At 39.2% G+C, this 12,055-nt stretch overlaps 1 long non-coding RNA gene across 2 annotated transcripts in view; it reads right to left on the bottom strand.

Moving 5' to 3' along the window:
* LOC144240630 (uncharacterized) overlaps positions 1-12,055 on the bottom strand; it is a 310,481-nt gene that overhangs the window by 265,544 nt on the left and 32,882 nt on the right. For both annotated transcript variants that reach the window (XR_013337780.1, XR_013337779.1), the window contains exon 2: positions 10,188-10,261. This is a non-coding gene — a long non-coding RNA (uncharacterized LOC144240630). The remainder of the gene's footprint in view (positions 1-10,187; positions 10,262-12,055) is intronic.

The raw sequence follows: 12,055 nt of genomic DNA on the forward strand, positions 1-12,055 counted from the left end.
ATGGGAGAGAGCCCAAATTGGTTTTCATCTTGTTGCAGAAGGTTTTCATGGAAATGTTAATTTTTTAAAGTGGATTGCTATATACTGAGTGTGTGTTCTTGGTTTCAGCAAATCAGGAACTTCCCACATTTTGATCCATGTCTGAAGTTTTAATTTTACTTTTTTTAAAAGTTTATTTATTTATTTATTTTGAGGTGGGGGGAAGATAGAGAGAGGGGAGAGAGAGAGAAAGAAAGAGAGTAGAAGGCGCACTTGGGTGGCTCAGTTGGTTAAGTGTCCGACTTCGGCTCAGGTCATGATCCCACAGTTCGTGGGTTCGAGCCCTGCATTAGGCTCTGTGCTGAACTCTTGCTCAGAGCCTGGAACCTGCNGAGCCGGAAAGAGAAAGAGCAAGGGAGGGGTGGAGAGAGATGGGGAGAGAATCTCAAGCACGCTCCGTGCTGTCAGCGCAGAGCCCGACGTGGGGCTTGATTTCACTAACCGTGAGATCACGACCTGAGCCAAAATCAGGAGGGAGATGCTTAACTGACTGAGCCGCCTAGGTGCCCCCATGTCTGAGATTTTAGATGGTATTTTGGTGCTTTCCTTTATTTCCTAACAGAGATGCCGCTCGTGAAAACAAACTGTTGCTTTGTCAAGGCCCATCTTCTGTTACTCAGTGTTATTTATGCAGAGTCAAATAAAACATTATGCTGCTAATCAAAGGTGATAGATACAAAGCATTGTTTTGTCTTCTGGCATTATGGATTATGCTAATGGCCATCTGCCCATAATTGATATTTTGTTCCCCAGTCACAGAAAAATAAACAGAATAAACTATATAAGACAACTCTTTTGTTGTGATAGATGCTTTTGCAGTTGTCTTTTATTCTCCATTTCGTTTTTCATAATTTCTCAGTTAATTATTTAGTAGTATAATACTTTTATGGCACCACTAGGGCTGTCACTGCAGTCCAAATGGGGATTTGAAATATACTGTATATATACAGTCGTGTCATCTTAACATCCTCACCATGCTGCTGGGAAAGAACCATCAAGCCCGTAACATTTAAGACATACTAGGCCTAATATTTTTCCTTTTGGTTTCACACATGTTGACGGGTCACTCACACTTTAGTTTTCTGTAGAGTAAGCATTAGTAATAAAAATAACCAATCCAGTAAAAGGTAGGCTTAATGGTTATAATGAAAAATCAATTAAGCCAAGGTCTCCTTGGATTTTGCACATATAGCTCTAAATTAGAGGGAAGCACATTTCTTGTAAGGAATTCATTTGTAACTCCACTCTCTATTACAGTCAAAGTTCCCTTTTGCAGTTGTGGCTGGAAGTAGATGTGGATGTATACACTCAAAGCCCAATCAAGGTGTGTGTGACGAGAACTACATTAAATACCACTAAATACCAGGAGGAAAGACAAAGAAGTCAAAGATGTGGTACTTGCCCTAGAAAAATTTATGACGCCATTGGGAGCTATACTCTGCAACTTAGGAACATTTGTAAGCAAGGCATCTAAAAGAGGCTTTAGGTGCTAGAAGGTAAGGATTTGCGAATAAAATTATCACAGAAATTACTATTTTGAAGGGTCTAGGGTAGCTAAGAAGAGAAGTTAAAATCTTCCCTGAGATCTTTAGAATTTGCATGTACAGAGTGAATAGACGTCATTTGAAGGTCATGGTATAGTCCCATAGTAACAAATAGCCCCGCACTGATAGCTGAAACGGCATCATTGGTGATTCATGTCTTTGAATTAAGTAAGTGCTTCCTCCCCCATAAATTAGGAATGATTGGTATCTCAGAGAGGTTAAGTGATGTGGTTTGCTTGCCATAGTAAATAGCAGAACATGGATCTGTATATACAACTTCTAATTACAGACATTGTACCTTTTTCTTTTCTTTTCTTTCTTTTTTTTTTAAATGTCTTATTTATTTCTAGGAGAGAGAGAGACAGCGTGAGCAGGGGAGGGTCAGAGAGAGAGGGAATGACAGACTCTGAAACAGGCTCCAGGCTCTGAGCTGGCAGTCAGCACAGAGCCCGACGCGGGGCTCGAACCCACGAACCGCGAGATCATGACCCAAGCGAAAGTCGGACGCTTAACCGACTAAGCCACCCAGGCGCCCCACATTGTACCTTTTTCTGAACCTCAAAAGGAGAAGGGATGGGATGTAATGTCTTTTCATTTTTCCGTTGGGTTCCTAGTGTGTCGTTGTATATTGTATGTTAACCTTTTGTTTTCATACATGTGGTGGTTATTTTCTCCCATCTGTATTTTTTTTTTTTTTTTGCTGTTGTTGTTATTTTATTATGGTACTTTTAGCCTAAGCTTTTAAGTTTTATGTTATCATACTTTTCCCTTATGTATTAATACATATGTTTGATTTAATGTTTAGGAAGGCCTTCTCTACTCCAAGATTACACAAATAGCATCCTATGTTTTCTTCTATTTCTTTCAGTTTTAACTTTTATGTGTATGTCTTTAATTTATGTGGCTTTTTGTTGATGTATGCTATGAAGTACAGTTTAACTGTTTCATTTCTTTTTCTCCAACTTGTTGTCTCCTCATTATATATTTAATGATGACATAAATGAAATCTTTATCATCTAATGAATTACAATGCATATTTTATTTTTTTCTTTCTGGAATCTCCATTTGTTTAATTGGTCTATTTGTCTATTCTATTTAGTACCAGTTTATACCCTTTTTATTGCCATGGTTTTATAATAGACTTTTATATTTGTAGGGCAAGATTCCCTCAACATATTTTCTCTTCCCATCAGAATTTTAGAATCAACTTGTCAAGTTTCAAAAGAAATTTTCACTGGGATTTTGGTTCCTATTGAATTGAATTCAACTGATAGCTTAATGGGNTAGAACAAGAACTTAAAAAAAAAAAAGAAAGAAAAAGAACTATGCTCAATAGAATGGTTACCCTCTCTTAGGTAAACCAATCTAATCCTCTTTTGGGGAGTTTTAACTTGGAGATACAGAAAAAGTTAGTGATTGGTCATTGTACAGAAACTGAATGAAACAAAACAGGAAGTGGAAGCATGAGGCAGTAGAGTTTATAATTAGTCAGAAGCCATGAGATAAGAGAGGCCAGAGATGACTAGGAGTAGTAGCCCAAGTAGAATGAATGGAAACATGTGGAGGGAAAAGCTGAGTCAGGAATACGGTAGAGTTGTTAGAATAGGGAGCAACGAACATCTGTTGGTGAGGATATTGGAATAAGACTGGGTCCCTGCTTGTATCTTGAGTAATATTCCAGCTTTCCAAGGGCTGCTATTAAGACTCTTTCCTATCTTTCATTTCTCTATGTATTTTTCCAATTAGCACTTTTGAACTCAGTCAACCTGAATCTCTCTCTGTTCCTTGCAAACTGAACAGTCCAATAACATTGTTGCCTTCTGTGAATTTGAGAACCTCCTGCTGAATTCCATTCCAAATTGTTTCTTCCGGCTTTCCCTCTCCCCTGTAAAAGAAAGCTCCCAGTTCAGACTCCATGTCCTTAAATGTACAGGAAAAGAATGGAGAGTCACTTGAGGAGGCTTTACTTATCAAACAGAAGATGTTAAAAGTGGTTTCCAAGAGTTGTCTATGTAATGTCTCCAGTTCTTCACTTACCATTCTCTCTTGAACTCACTCCGATCAGGCTTTTGACTCCACTATTCTACCAAAATTACTTTTGTGTCGGCCAGAAAATTCATTTCCACATTGATAAAACCAGTGTTCAATCCTCTTTCCTCAACTTATTTAATCATTAGAGGCATTTGAAATAGTTGGTGACCTCCTCTTTCTTGAAACACTTCCATTGCTTAGTTGTGACATCTCCCCAAACTCTTCATGTTGCAGTGCAATAGGGTTCAGTCTTTGAGCCTTTTCTCTGTGTACACTCACTTTCTAGGTGATCTCATGCAGCCTCAGGCCTTTACATAATTATCTATAAGTTGGTGATTTCCAAATTTATATCACTCCTCTGAGCTCACCCCTCAGTTCCAGACCCATATATCCAACTGCCTAATCAACATCTCCACTTGGCTAATTAGTGCCTCAACCTTTTTTAGGTCCACAGCCGAACTCCTGATCTCCCATCTTCCCGTCATAAACCTACTGCTTCCTCATTCTTTTCCACTTTAGTTCATGGTGATTCCATCCTTCTAGTTGCTCAGTCCAAAATTCTTGGAGCCATCCTTGATTTTTTTCCCTTTCACATCCCAAACCCAACCACAAATGCTCCAAGGTAATATCTTCAAGATATATCAAGCATATATCCATCCATTTCTATCTACCCATTTCTCACAATTTCCAATGCTATAAACCCGATACAGTCCATCCTCTTCTTTTGTCCTGATTATTCTAATAGCTTCCCTATTTCCCAACTTGGCCCCATAAGTCTATTATTGACATATCAACCACAGTGATCTTGCTGAAGTAGAAATCAGATCTTGTCACTCCTCTGCTAGAACATGATTTTTCACTCAGAGTAAGAGCATTTAAATTTTGCAAACTTCCTCCTCATCTGACACTCTGCTCATCTGACACTCCTTATTCCCCTTCCTCACTGCACTTTCTCTATAACACTTTGAATTTTCTAGCATATGATTCGTTTTGCTTATTTATGTTGTTTATTCCCTGCCTCTTTTTTTAGACTATACGAATTTCTTTTCTTTTCTTTCCTATTCATGATTCCAATATCTAGAATGGCACCTAAAACACAGTGAATGCTCAATAAATACTTACTAAATAGATTACTTAAATAATCACTTTCTCCTGACACTAAGGAGGAGTCGCCTGAGTACAAATAAAAGGGCTTAAATATTGGGAAACCTTCCCTATACCTCTACGACTCTCTGGTGTATTCCAGAGCAAGCTGTGATTCCCCAATCAAAACCCTGTTTGTACTATATTGTAATTATCTATTTATTAACCTTCCACACTATACAGCTCCTACGTGGCAGAGATGGTTTAATATTCACCTGCTACATATTTTCACTGAATATGGAGCCTGCCAACAACAGGTACTTTGTACTGTTTGTTGAACATGTGGATAAATCCAAGAATAAAAGCTCCCATCAGTCCTAAAGGCTGGCTTCCTCAGTACGTTGTTAATGTTGACATTGCCTTCTTCCTGCAAGAATTAGAAGCCTTTCCAGCTATGTGTCTCCCAGAAGTATACTTCTAGTTCAGCTACCCACCCTCCAAAACAACCTACATTTGCTGATTCTCAAGAAACATGCTGGCCAAGGCTGACAAACCCACTATAAGTGATGGTCCTCTTTTCCCTGTAGGAAGACTGGGTGACACTAAAAGCTCCAGAAATCTTGTCCCTAAATGGCTTAACCTTCAGAAGAGAACAAATATTGAATGGAAAGACTGGTCTTTGAGTCTCAGCAGTCTCCACCTCCAAAAGTGGCCTTGTGTTAGTGATGGCTCAGGCAGTGTAAAACTGTTGGTTTCACCATTGGCTAAAGCAGCATAAAATCAGTTCTGCTGTCCAGTCGGTTTCGAGAATAACTTCCTGTGCCACAGTGGCATTTTCACAGGTATCCCTGTCGACCTGTTGACTAAATCACCCGAGTAACTAGTACTAGGTAATGTGATGCTTTGTGTCTCTGAATTAGAGCTGTGGAGAAATAGAAATTATCAGGGTGAATTGCTGTTGTTGTTTGCTTTCCATAAAGTTATGTTTCTTGTAAGACAGGGTTTAGCATCTTTTCTTTCCATTTCCCCCTTTTCAACTCCTCTTATTTTTTTAAAAAAAAATTTAATGTTTTAATTTATTTTTGAGAGAAAGAGAGAGCGCACAAACAGGGGAGGGGCAGAAGGAGAGAGACAGAGTCCAAAGCAGGCTCCAGGCTCCGAGCTATGAGCATAGAGCCTGACACAGGGGTCGAACTCATGAACTGCGAGATCTGAACCTGAGCCCAAGTCTGATGCTTAACTGACTGAGACACCCAGGTCCCCCTTTCTTCAAGTCGCTTTACAGGGAATACACCAAAGCACCTGAAGGATGAAACCAATAGCAAAAGGGTGAGTGTCCTTTTGGTTACTACCCTTCAGCCTTGGAATGTTTCTCCATTGGTAAGCAATGAAACAATGGAATGGGAAATGCAAGAAAGCAGCAACCTGTGTTGTCTGCTTCCCACCCTTCAGCAACGCAATTGCGTTAGGAGTATGGAAAAACTGACATATTACCAACCAACCCCCGAATTATTGGTTAGCACCTTAATTAGCAGCTAATTGGAAACTAACACTCAGGTTTTCAGTCAGTCTTTGTGAGGGATTTAAATGGTATTCAGCATCCCTCCTCATCAGGGAAATACAAATCAAAACCACACTGAGATACCACCTCATGCCGGTCAGAGTGGCTAAAATGAGCAAACCAGAGAACTCTAGATGCTGGCGAGGATGTGGAGAAACGGGCACCCTCCTACACTGTTGGTGGGAATGCAAACTGGTGCAGCCCCTCTGGAAAACAGTGTGGAGGTTCCTCAGGAAACTAACAATAGAACTCCCGTATGACCCAGCAATAGCACTGCTAGGAATTTACCCAAGGGATACAGAAATGCTGATGCATAGGAGCACATGTACCCCAATGTTCATAGCAGCACTCTCCACAATAGCTAAAACATGGAAAGAGCCTAAGTGTCCATCACCAGATGAATGGATCAAGAAGATGTGGTTTATCTATACCATGGAATACTACATGGCAATGAGAAACAATGAAATCTGGCCATGTGTAGCAACATGGATGGNAGGTGAAACTTATCTTACTTGATCCGACTTTCTATTGGAAATCCTTAAAAATAATAAGCACTCAATAAATGCTCTGTGAATTCAGGACTAAACCCACACTCTTACACACAAGTTCATGGGAATGCACTCGGTTTATATGGGAGAAACTGAGATCCAATACATGGCCATGAAGCCGGGCCAGGTTTCCCTGTTCCTATTCCAGCCTTTTTCCTGCTAAACGCTCTATTGACATGAAGCAGGAATTGTATTAAATACCCTCCCACTCAAGAGCCCAAGATTCTTTGGGACAGTAAGCTGATAAGAGCTCGTGACAGCTGGTATGTAGACATAATTTTTATTTTTTGCATTTTTATGGACCAACAAATGAAAATAAATGTAGCTGTCAAAGGTAAATTCAATCACCTGTCTGATGGACAATATATTAGCCTATTTTTATACCACATTTAGGATTATTAATTATATACAACTATAATCATTGTTCTACTCATTCTCCCTTGATGTTCTGTGAGCTGTTTAAAGGTGGGTACAATATTCCACTCTCAGTCCCTGTGCATGGCACCCTGGTCCAAGGAAGTTGCTCTCTAAACATCTAAATTAATTCATTAGTTAATTAACTAGTAATAATGAAAACAATTGGCTTAAAGGCATCAGATGGTCATACATACACACAGAAAGACACAGAAACAAATCAAAGGTAGTCACTAACCCAATGATGATAAGAATTGACATATATTGTGGGCCAAATCAAGATGGACACTAAACCAATTCATACTCTTGCATTTCCTGGGTCAAGAGTTAGTCCCAAGACATTTAACGTAATCCACGCACTCCCTCACTCTCCAACACTCATGGCTTTACCACCACAGCCTGTGTTGAGACCACCGGACCTGTGTGATTTTATCCCTGATATGTCAGTTACCACAAGAAGTCCGAGATTCCCAGGGTTCATCTTCCCCAGTCTAAATTCCATATAATTCCACACCACCACTTCCATCTTGTCCATTTCTCTGACCTTTCCTTGACTCCAGAAAGTCGTCCACTGTGTTCTCTGAAACTCACCATTCCTATCATTAGCAAAACCCACCAGGATGTCAGTCTCTGTTCTGAAATCTCCCTTTCCCATTTTCTCTAATTAAAACCTAGATGCCCTATGAGCACATTGCTTCTTCTGCTGTCTTCTCACACTGCACCTCATTTTTCTCCCATTGCCTCCTTTTACACTACATCTGGAGGCCAGAGAGCTGTCCACCTTGATTCTTCATTACTGTCTCCAGACCGTTCTCCCTTCCTCCTCCCTAAACACTGTCAGTTTTGATTCTCCTGTCACCAGGCGAAATTACTCACTTTGCCCTACTGTGGTGACTTCTAATGGCTGCTGGGCCATTCCCCAATCATTTCCCAAAGCTGTTATTTCCTGGTGCACTGACATTTTCTCCAACGTGACTCCTGTCTTAATTCTCAGCAATTTCATAATAGCCGTATGTGATACTCCAATGGTCCAAAGTCTCAATTCCTTGAAGCTTTCTCCTCTGAGGATTTTGTCTTTACTCTCACTCAGATGCTCATTCCCATGGTCATAACCTCGATTCTGTCATGTCAGCTCTTCCGTATCTCCATCTCAATCATCACTCTGTCCACCACCCCCTACCTGTCCATCCGACTCCTTCTCTTACATCAACTCAAATGATTCTTCAACTCATGTTGAACGTAAGTGGTTCTACCCCCTTTGCCTTTGTCCTTCAATCCTCATGTCTTCTCTTACCTCCTTGACCAGATTTAACTTCGGAGTCCAACATTAAAATCTTTCTTTTGCAGTAACCCTCAACTCCCTTGATACTCTCTGGCTTTGTTGTACTGTCTTAGAAGAACAATCACCTGGTTAAAACCAACTCTTCCTCTTGTGCACCAGTAGCTAAGCAAGTGAATGTGGCTGGGTAAAATCACACAGCCACGCTTACTGGAATTACTTTACAGTCATGCCCAATACCTGCGTGCAGATAGTTCATGTCATCCATGTACTCCTTCACTCTCCAACATTCATACTTTTATGATGTCCTCTCTCTTTAAACCTCTACAACTGCCTACCCCATCTTTACTATCAGCTGATGAGATCGCTTACTCTATCACCGAGAAATCTGCAGTGATCAGAAGAGAATTTCCACATGCTCGCACCATCACATATACTCACCTGCCAGCAGCTGTACTCACATACTCTACCTTCTCCCTGTTACCATAGATTAATTATACATTGTTCTGCCTCAAGTCATTCCTTCTGATCTATGTGTTAGTTCCCATTTCCTCTCACTCTAGACACTGATTGCCCCAGCTGTTCTCCTCGATCTCTCCTACATGATCATTCTTTCTCCACTATTCTAGATTGTTCCCATCAGCATACAAACACATGTTGCGACTCCTGTCTTTAAAAAATAACCTTGGGTGCACTTTGCCATCCAGGCACCACCACATTTTTGTTTTATCCATTGCAGCAAAACTCCTTGAGTTGTCTATACTTGTATATCCAATTCCTTTCCTTCCATTCTCTCATCTTCAAATAGGCTTTCACTCATACCACTTCATACTAAACTGCTCTTCTCATGGTCACCAATGATGATGACATTGCTATAGATGATGGTCAAGTCTCAGTGGTCATCTATCACCAGTATTTGGCACAATGCTCCTTAAACAGTGTCTGGCTTAAATATCTGGATTTTGTGATCTATTTTATTCTTTTCCTTTCACCTTGTAGGCTTTCCTTTCTCAGTCTTCTTTGCCATCTTCTTTTCTTCCCAAACTTTAAAGTAGGAGGGCCAAGGGATCTCTACTCATAGCTCTTCTCTAAAATATATTTACTATGTTGGTGATTTTATTCAGTCTCATGTCCTTATATACCATCTATATGCTAATGACTCCCCAATCACATCTTCAGCCTCTCTGCTAAACTCCAGACTTGTATATACAGTTGCCTACTTGACATTTCCACTTAGATGTCTAATAAATATCTAATACATATCTCAAATTCAGGATTCAAAACAAGAGCTCCTAATCTTCCTACACCAAAGCCTGATCCTAGTGCAGTCTTGTCCATCTTGGTTAACAGTAGATTCTTTGGCTATACCTTAAAATATATCCAGAATCTGCCTCCTTTTGAACCCCTCCAGCAGTCTGACCTTTAGACCCAGAGAAGAGGTGCCTTTTCTCTTAACTTCTTTAGAGGGCCCTGCCTATCCAAAACACACACAAATAAATTTGTTAAGGAACACATGGACAGTTTTTATAATGTGAGAACGAACATTCAGCACCGACAAAATACAATCTGTAACCCTAACTATCAATTTTCCTGATGAATATCATTCAGGCGCCAGAGAAACACTTAGATCATTTGCTCTGTATTCTTGGAAAAATAAATAACTGCATATAAATGCTGCGAAGACTCACAGTTTGTATGGCTGCTGAAATTGAAGATGGACACTGCATTGGAGTATGGGGGAGGATCTGAGACGCAGAAGCCCCTAAAAAATGAAAAGAGCAAATTGACTTATCAAATCCTTCCTCTCAAATAGCATAAATGCAGTAGAATCTTGGGGAACAAAATATTGTTTCCTAGCAGTGGTGTGTCCACTTTCTTGCTTTCTTTTGTGTTCTAGTTCATGGTTCCAGAAGGAGTTACGAATTAGTTCAGTATTCACAATTGGACATGGCAGCTGAGGAATATTTTCTCATATTAAACAATTCGTATCTGTTTAAATTTCAAGTGTAAATTTCTTTAAATTTCCACATAACTTGTGGGAAGCATGAAACCAACTTTTTAAAATTACTATACACACCTATATATTACTTTAAGGCTTTGTGACATTTGTGTACGTCCTGGTGAATTAAATGATGAAATTTAAATATATTGTAATATTTTCTGCAATAATGAAATTGGTCAAATGCACTCCATTACACTATTTGAATGTGGCAAGTAAAATCTATGGTTCATTCATGAATCTAAGTATTGCTCTAACAATTTTATTTGCAATTTCAGTTGCTATTGCCTCACAGATAAAGTTTCCCCAAATTGAAATTATTAACATTACTACTATAGTGACTCGCAAAAGGATATCTGCCACTGTCATGAACAGAATAAATATTATGTTAAAAGCTTGATTATAACCAAAATGATTTTGCAGTAATAAAGACAAGAAAAAATTCATAGAATAGATATATAATAAACTATGAAATATGGTTTACGTTATTGATTATGCATATATTGCCAGTCTACAGACAGAACTCCCAGATACACATAATAATATATAAATTTGGTCATATTTGATATTTTTCCAGCTTCAAGTTATTTAAAAAGCATATACTTATGCATTAAAAAATTCTTAATATAGGGGCACTTAGGTGGCTCAGTCAGTTAAGCATCTGACTTCAGTTCAAGTCATGATCTCATGGGTCATGGGTTCAAGCCCCACGTTGAGCTCTGTGCTGACAGCTCGGAGCTTGGAGCCTGCTTTGGATTCTGGGTCTCCCTCTCTCTGCCCGTCCCTACTCATACTCTGTCTCTATCTCTCAAAAATAAATAAATGTTAAAAAAAATTTTAAAAACTCTTAATATGAAGACATATTTATAAGATAGGAAGACAGAATATATCACATGTGGGCTTTCATTTAAACTCTTTCCCTGAACATTACACATTTTAGGGTGGCCTAAGACTGGCCCCACTGAATTCAAAGCCACTCTCATCGCTCACCTGAATTATTGCAGTAATATTTTAACTGGTTTCCCTGCTTACATGTCACTGTACTTTCTATTCTTAACCAAGTAGTCAGAACAGTTCTGTTGAAATGTAGGTCAGATTGAATCACTCCTACATTCAAAACTGTTCAAAGGTTCCTTAACGTCACCAAAACCAATTTTACAATGGCCTACAGTGGTCCCATACCCCATCATTATAGTTCTGCTTCATTGTCCATGATCCCTCCTAGTTTACTTACTGTTTTCTAGTCTCCTTAGCATTCTACTATTAGGCAAGGCATACTTCTTCCTCAGGGCCTTTTCATTGGTTATCTCCTCTGCCTAGAATGACCCTTTCCCTATAGACATATGGTTCACACCCTCTTCTCTATCAAGACTTTGCTCAAATGCCACTTTCTCAAATGAGGCCCATTTAAAATTTCAAGCCATCCCTCAGCAGTCTTAATTCTTTTGTTGCTTCTATCATTACAGATAATAGTATATATGTGTGTGTGTATATATATATGTGTGTGTGTATATGTATATATATATACACCATTTTATATTATATATAATATAATCA

This window comes from Crocuta crocuta, unplaced genomic scaffold (genome assembly GCF_008692635.1).
Source record: "Crocuta crocuta isolate KB4526 unplaced genomic scaffold, BGI_CrCroc_1.0 scaffold510, whole genome shotgun sequence".
Lineage (NCBI taxonomy): Eukaryota > Metazoa > Chordata > Mammalia > Carnivora > Hyaenidae > Crocuta > Crocuta crocuta.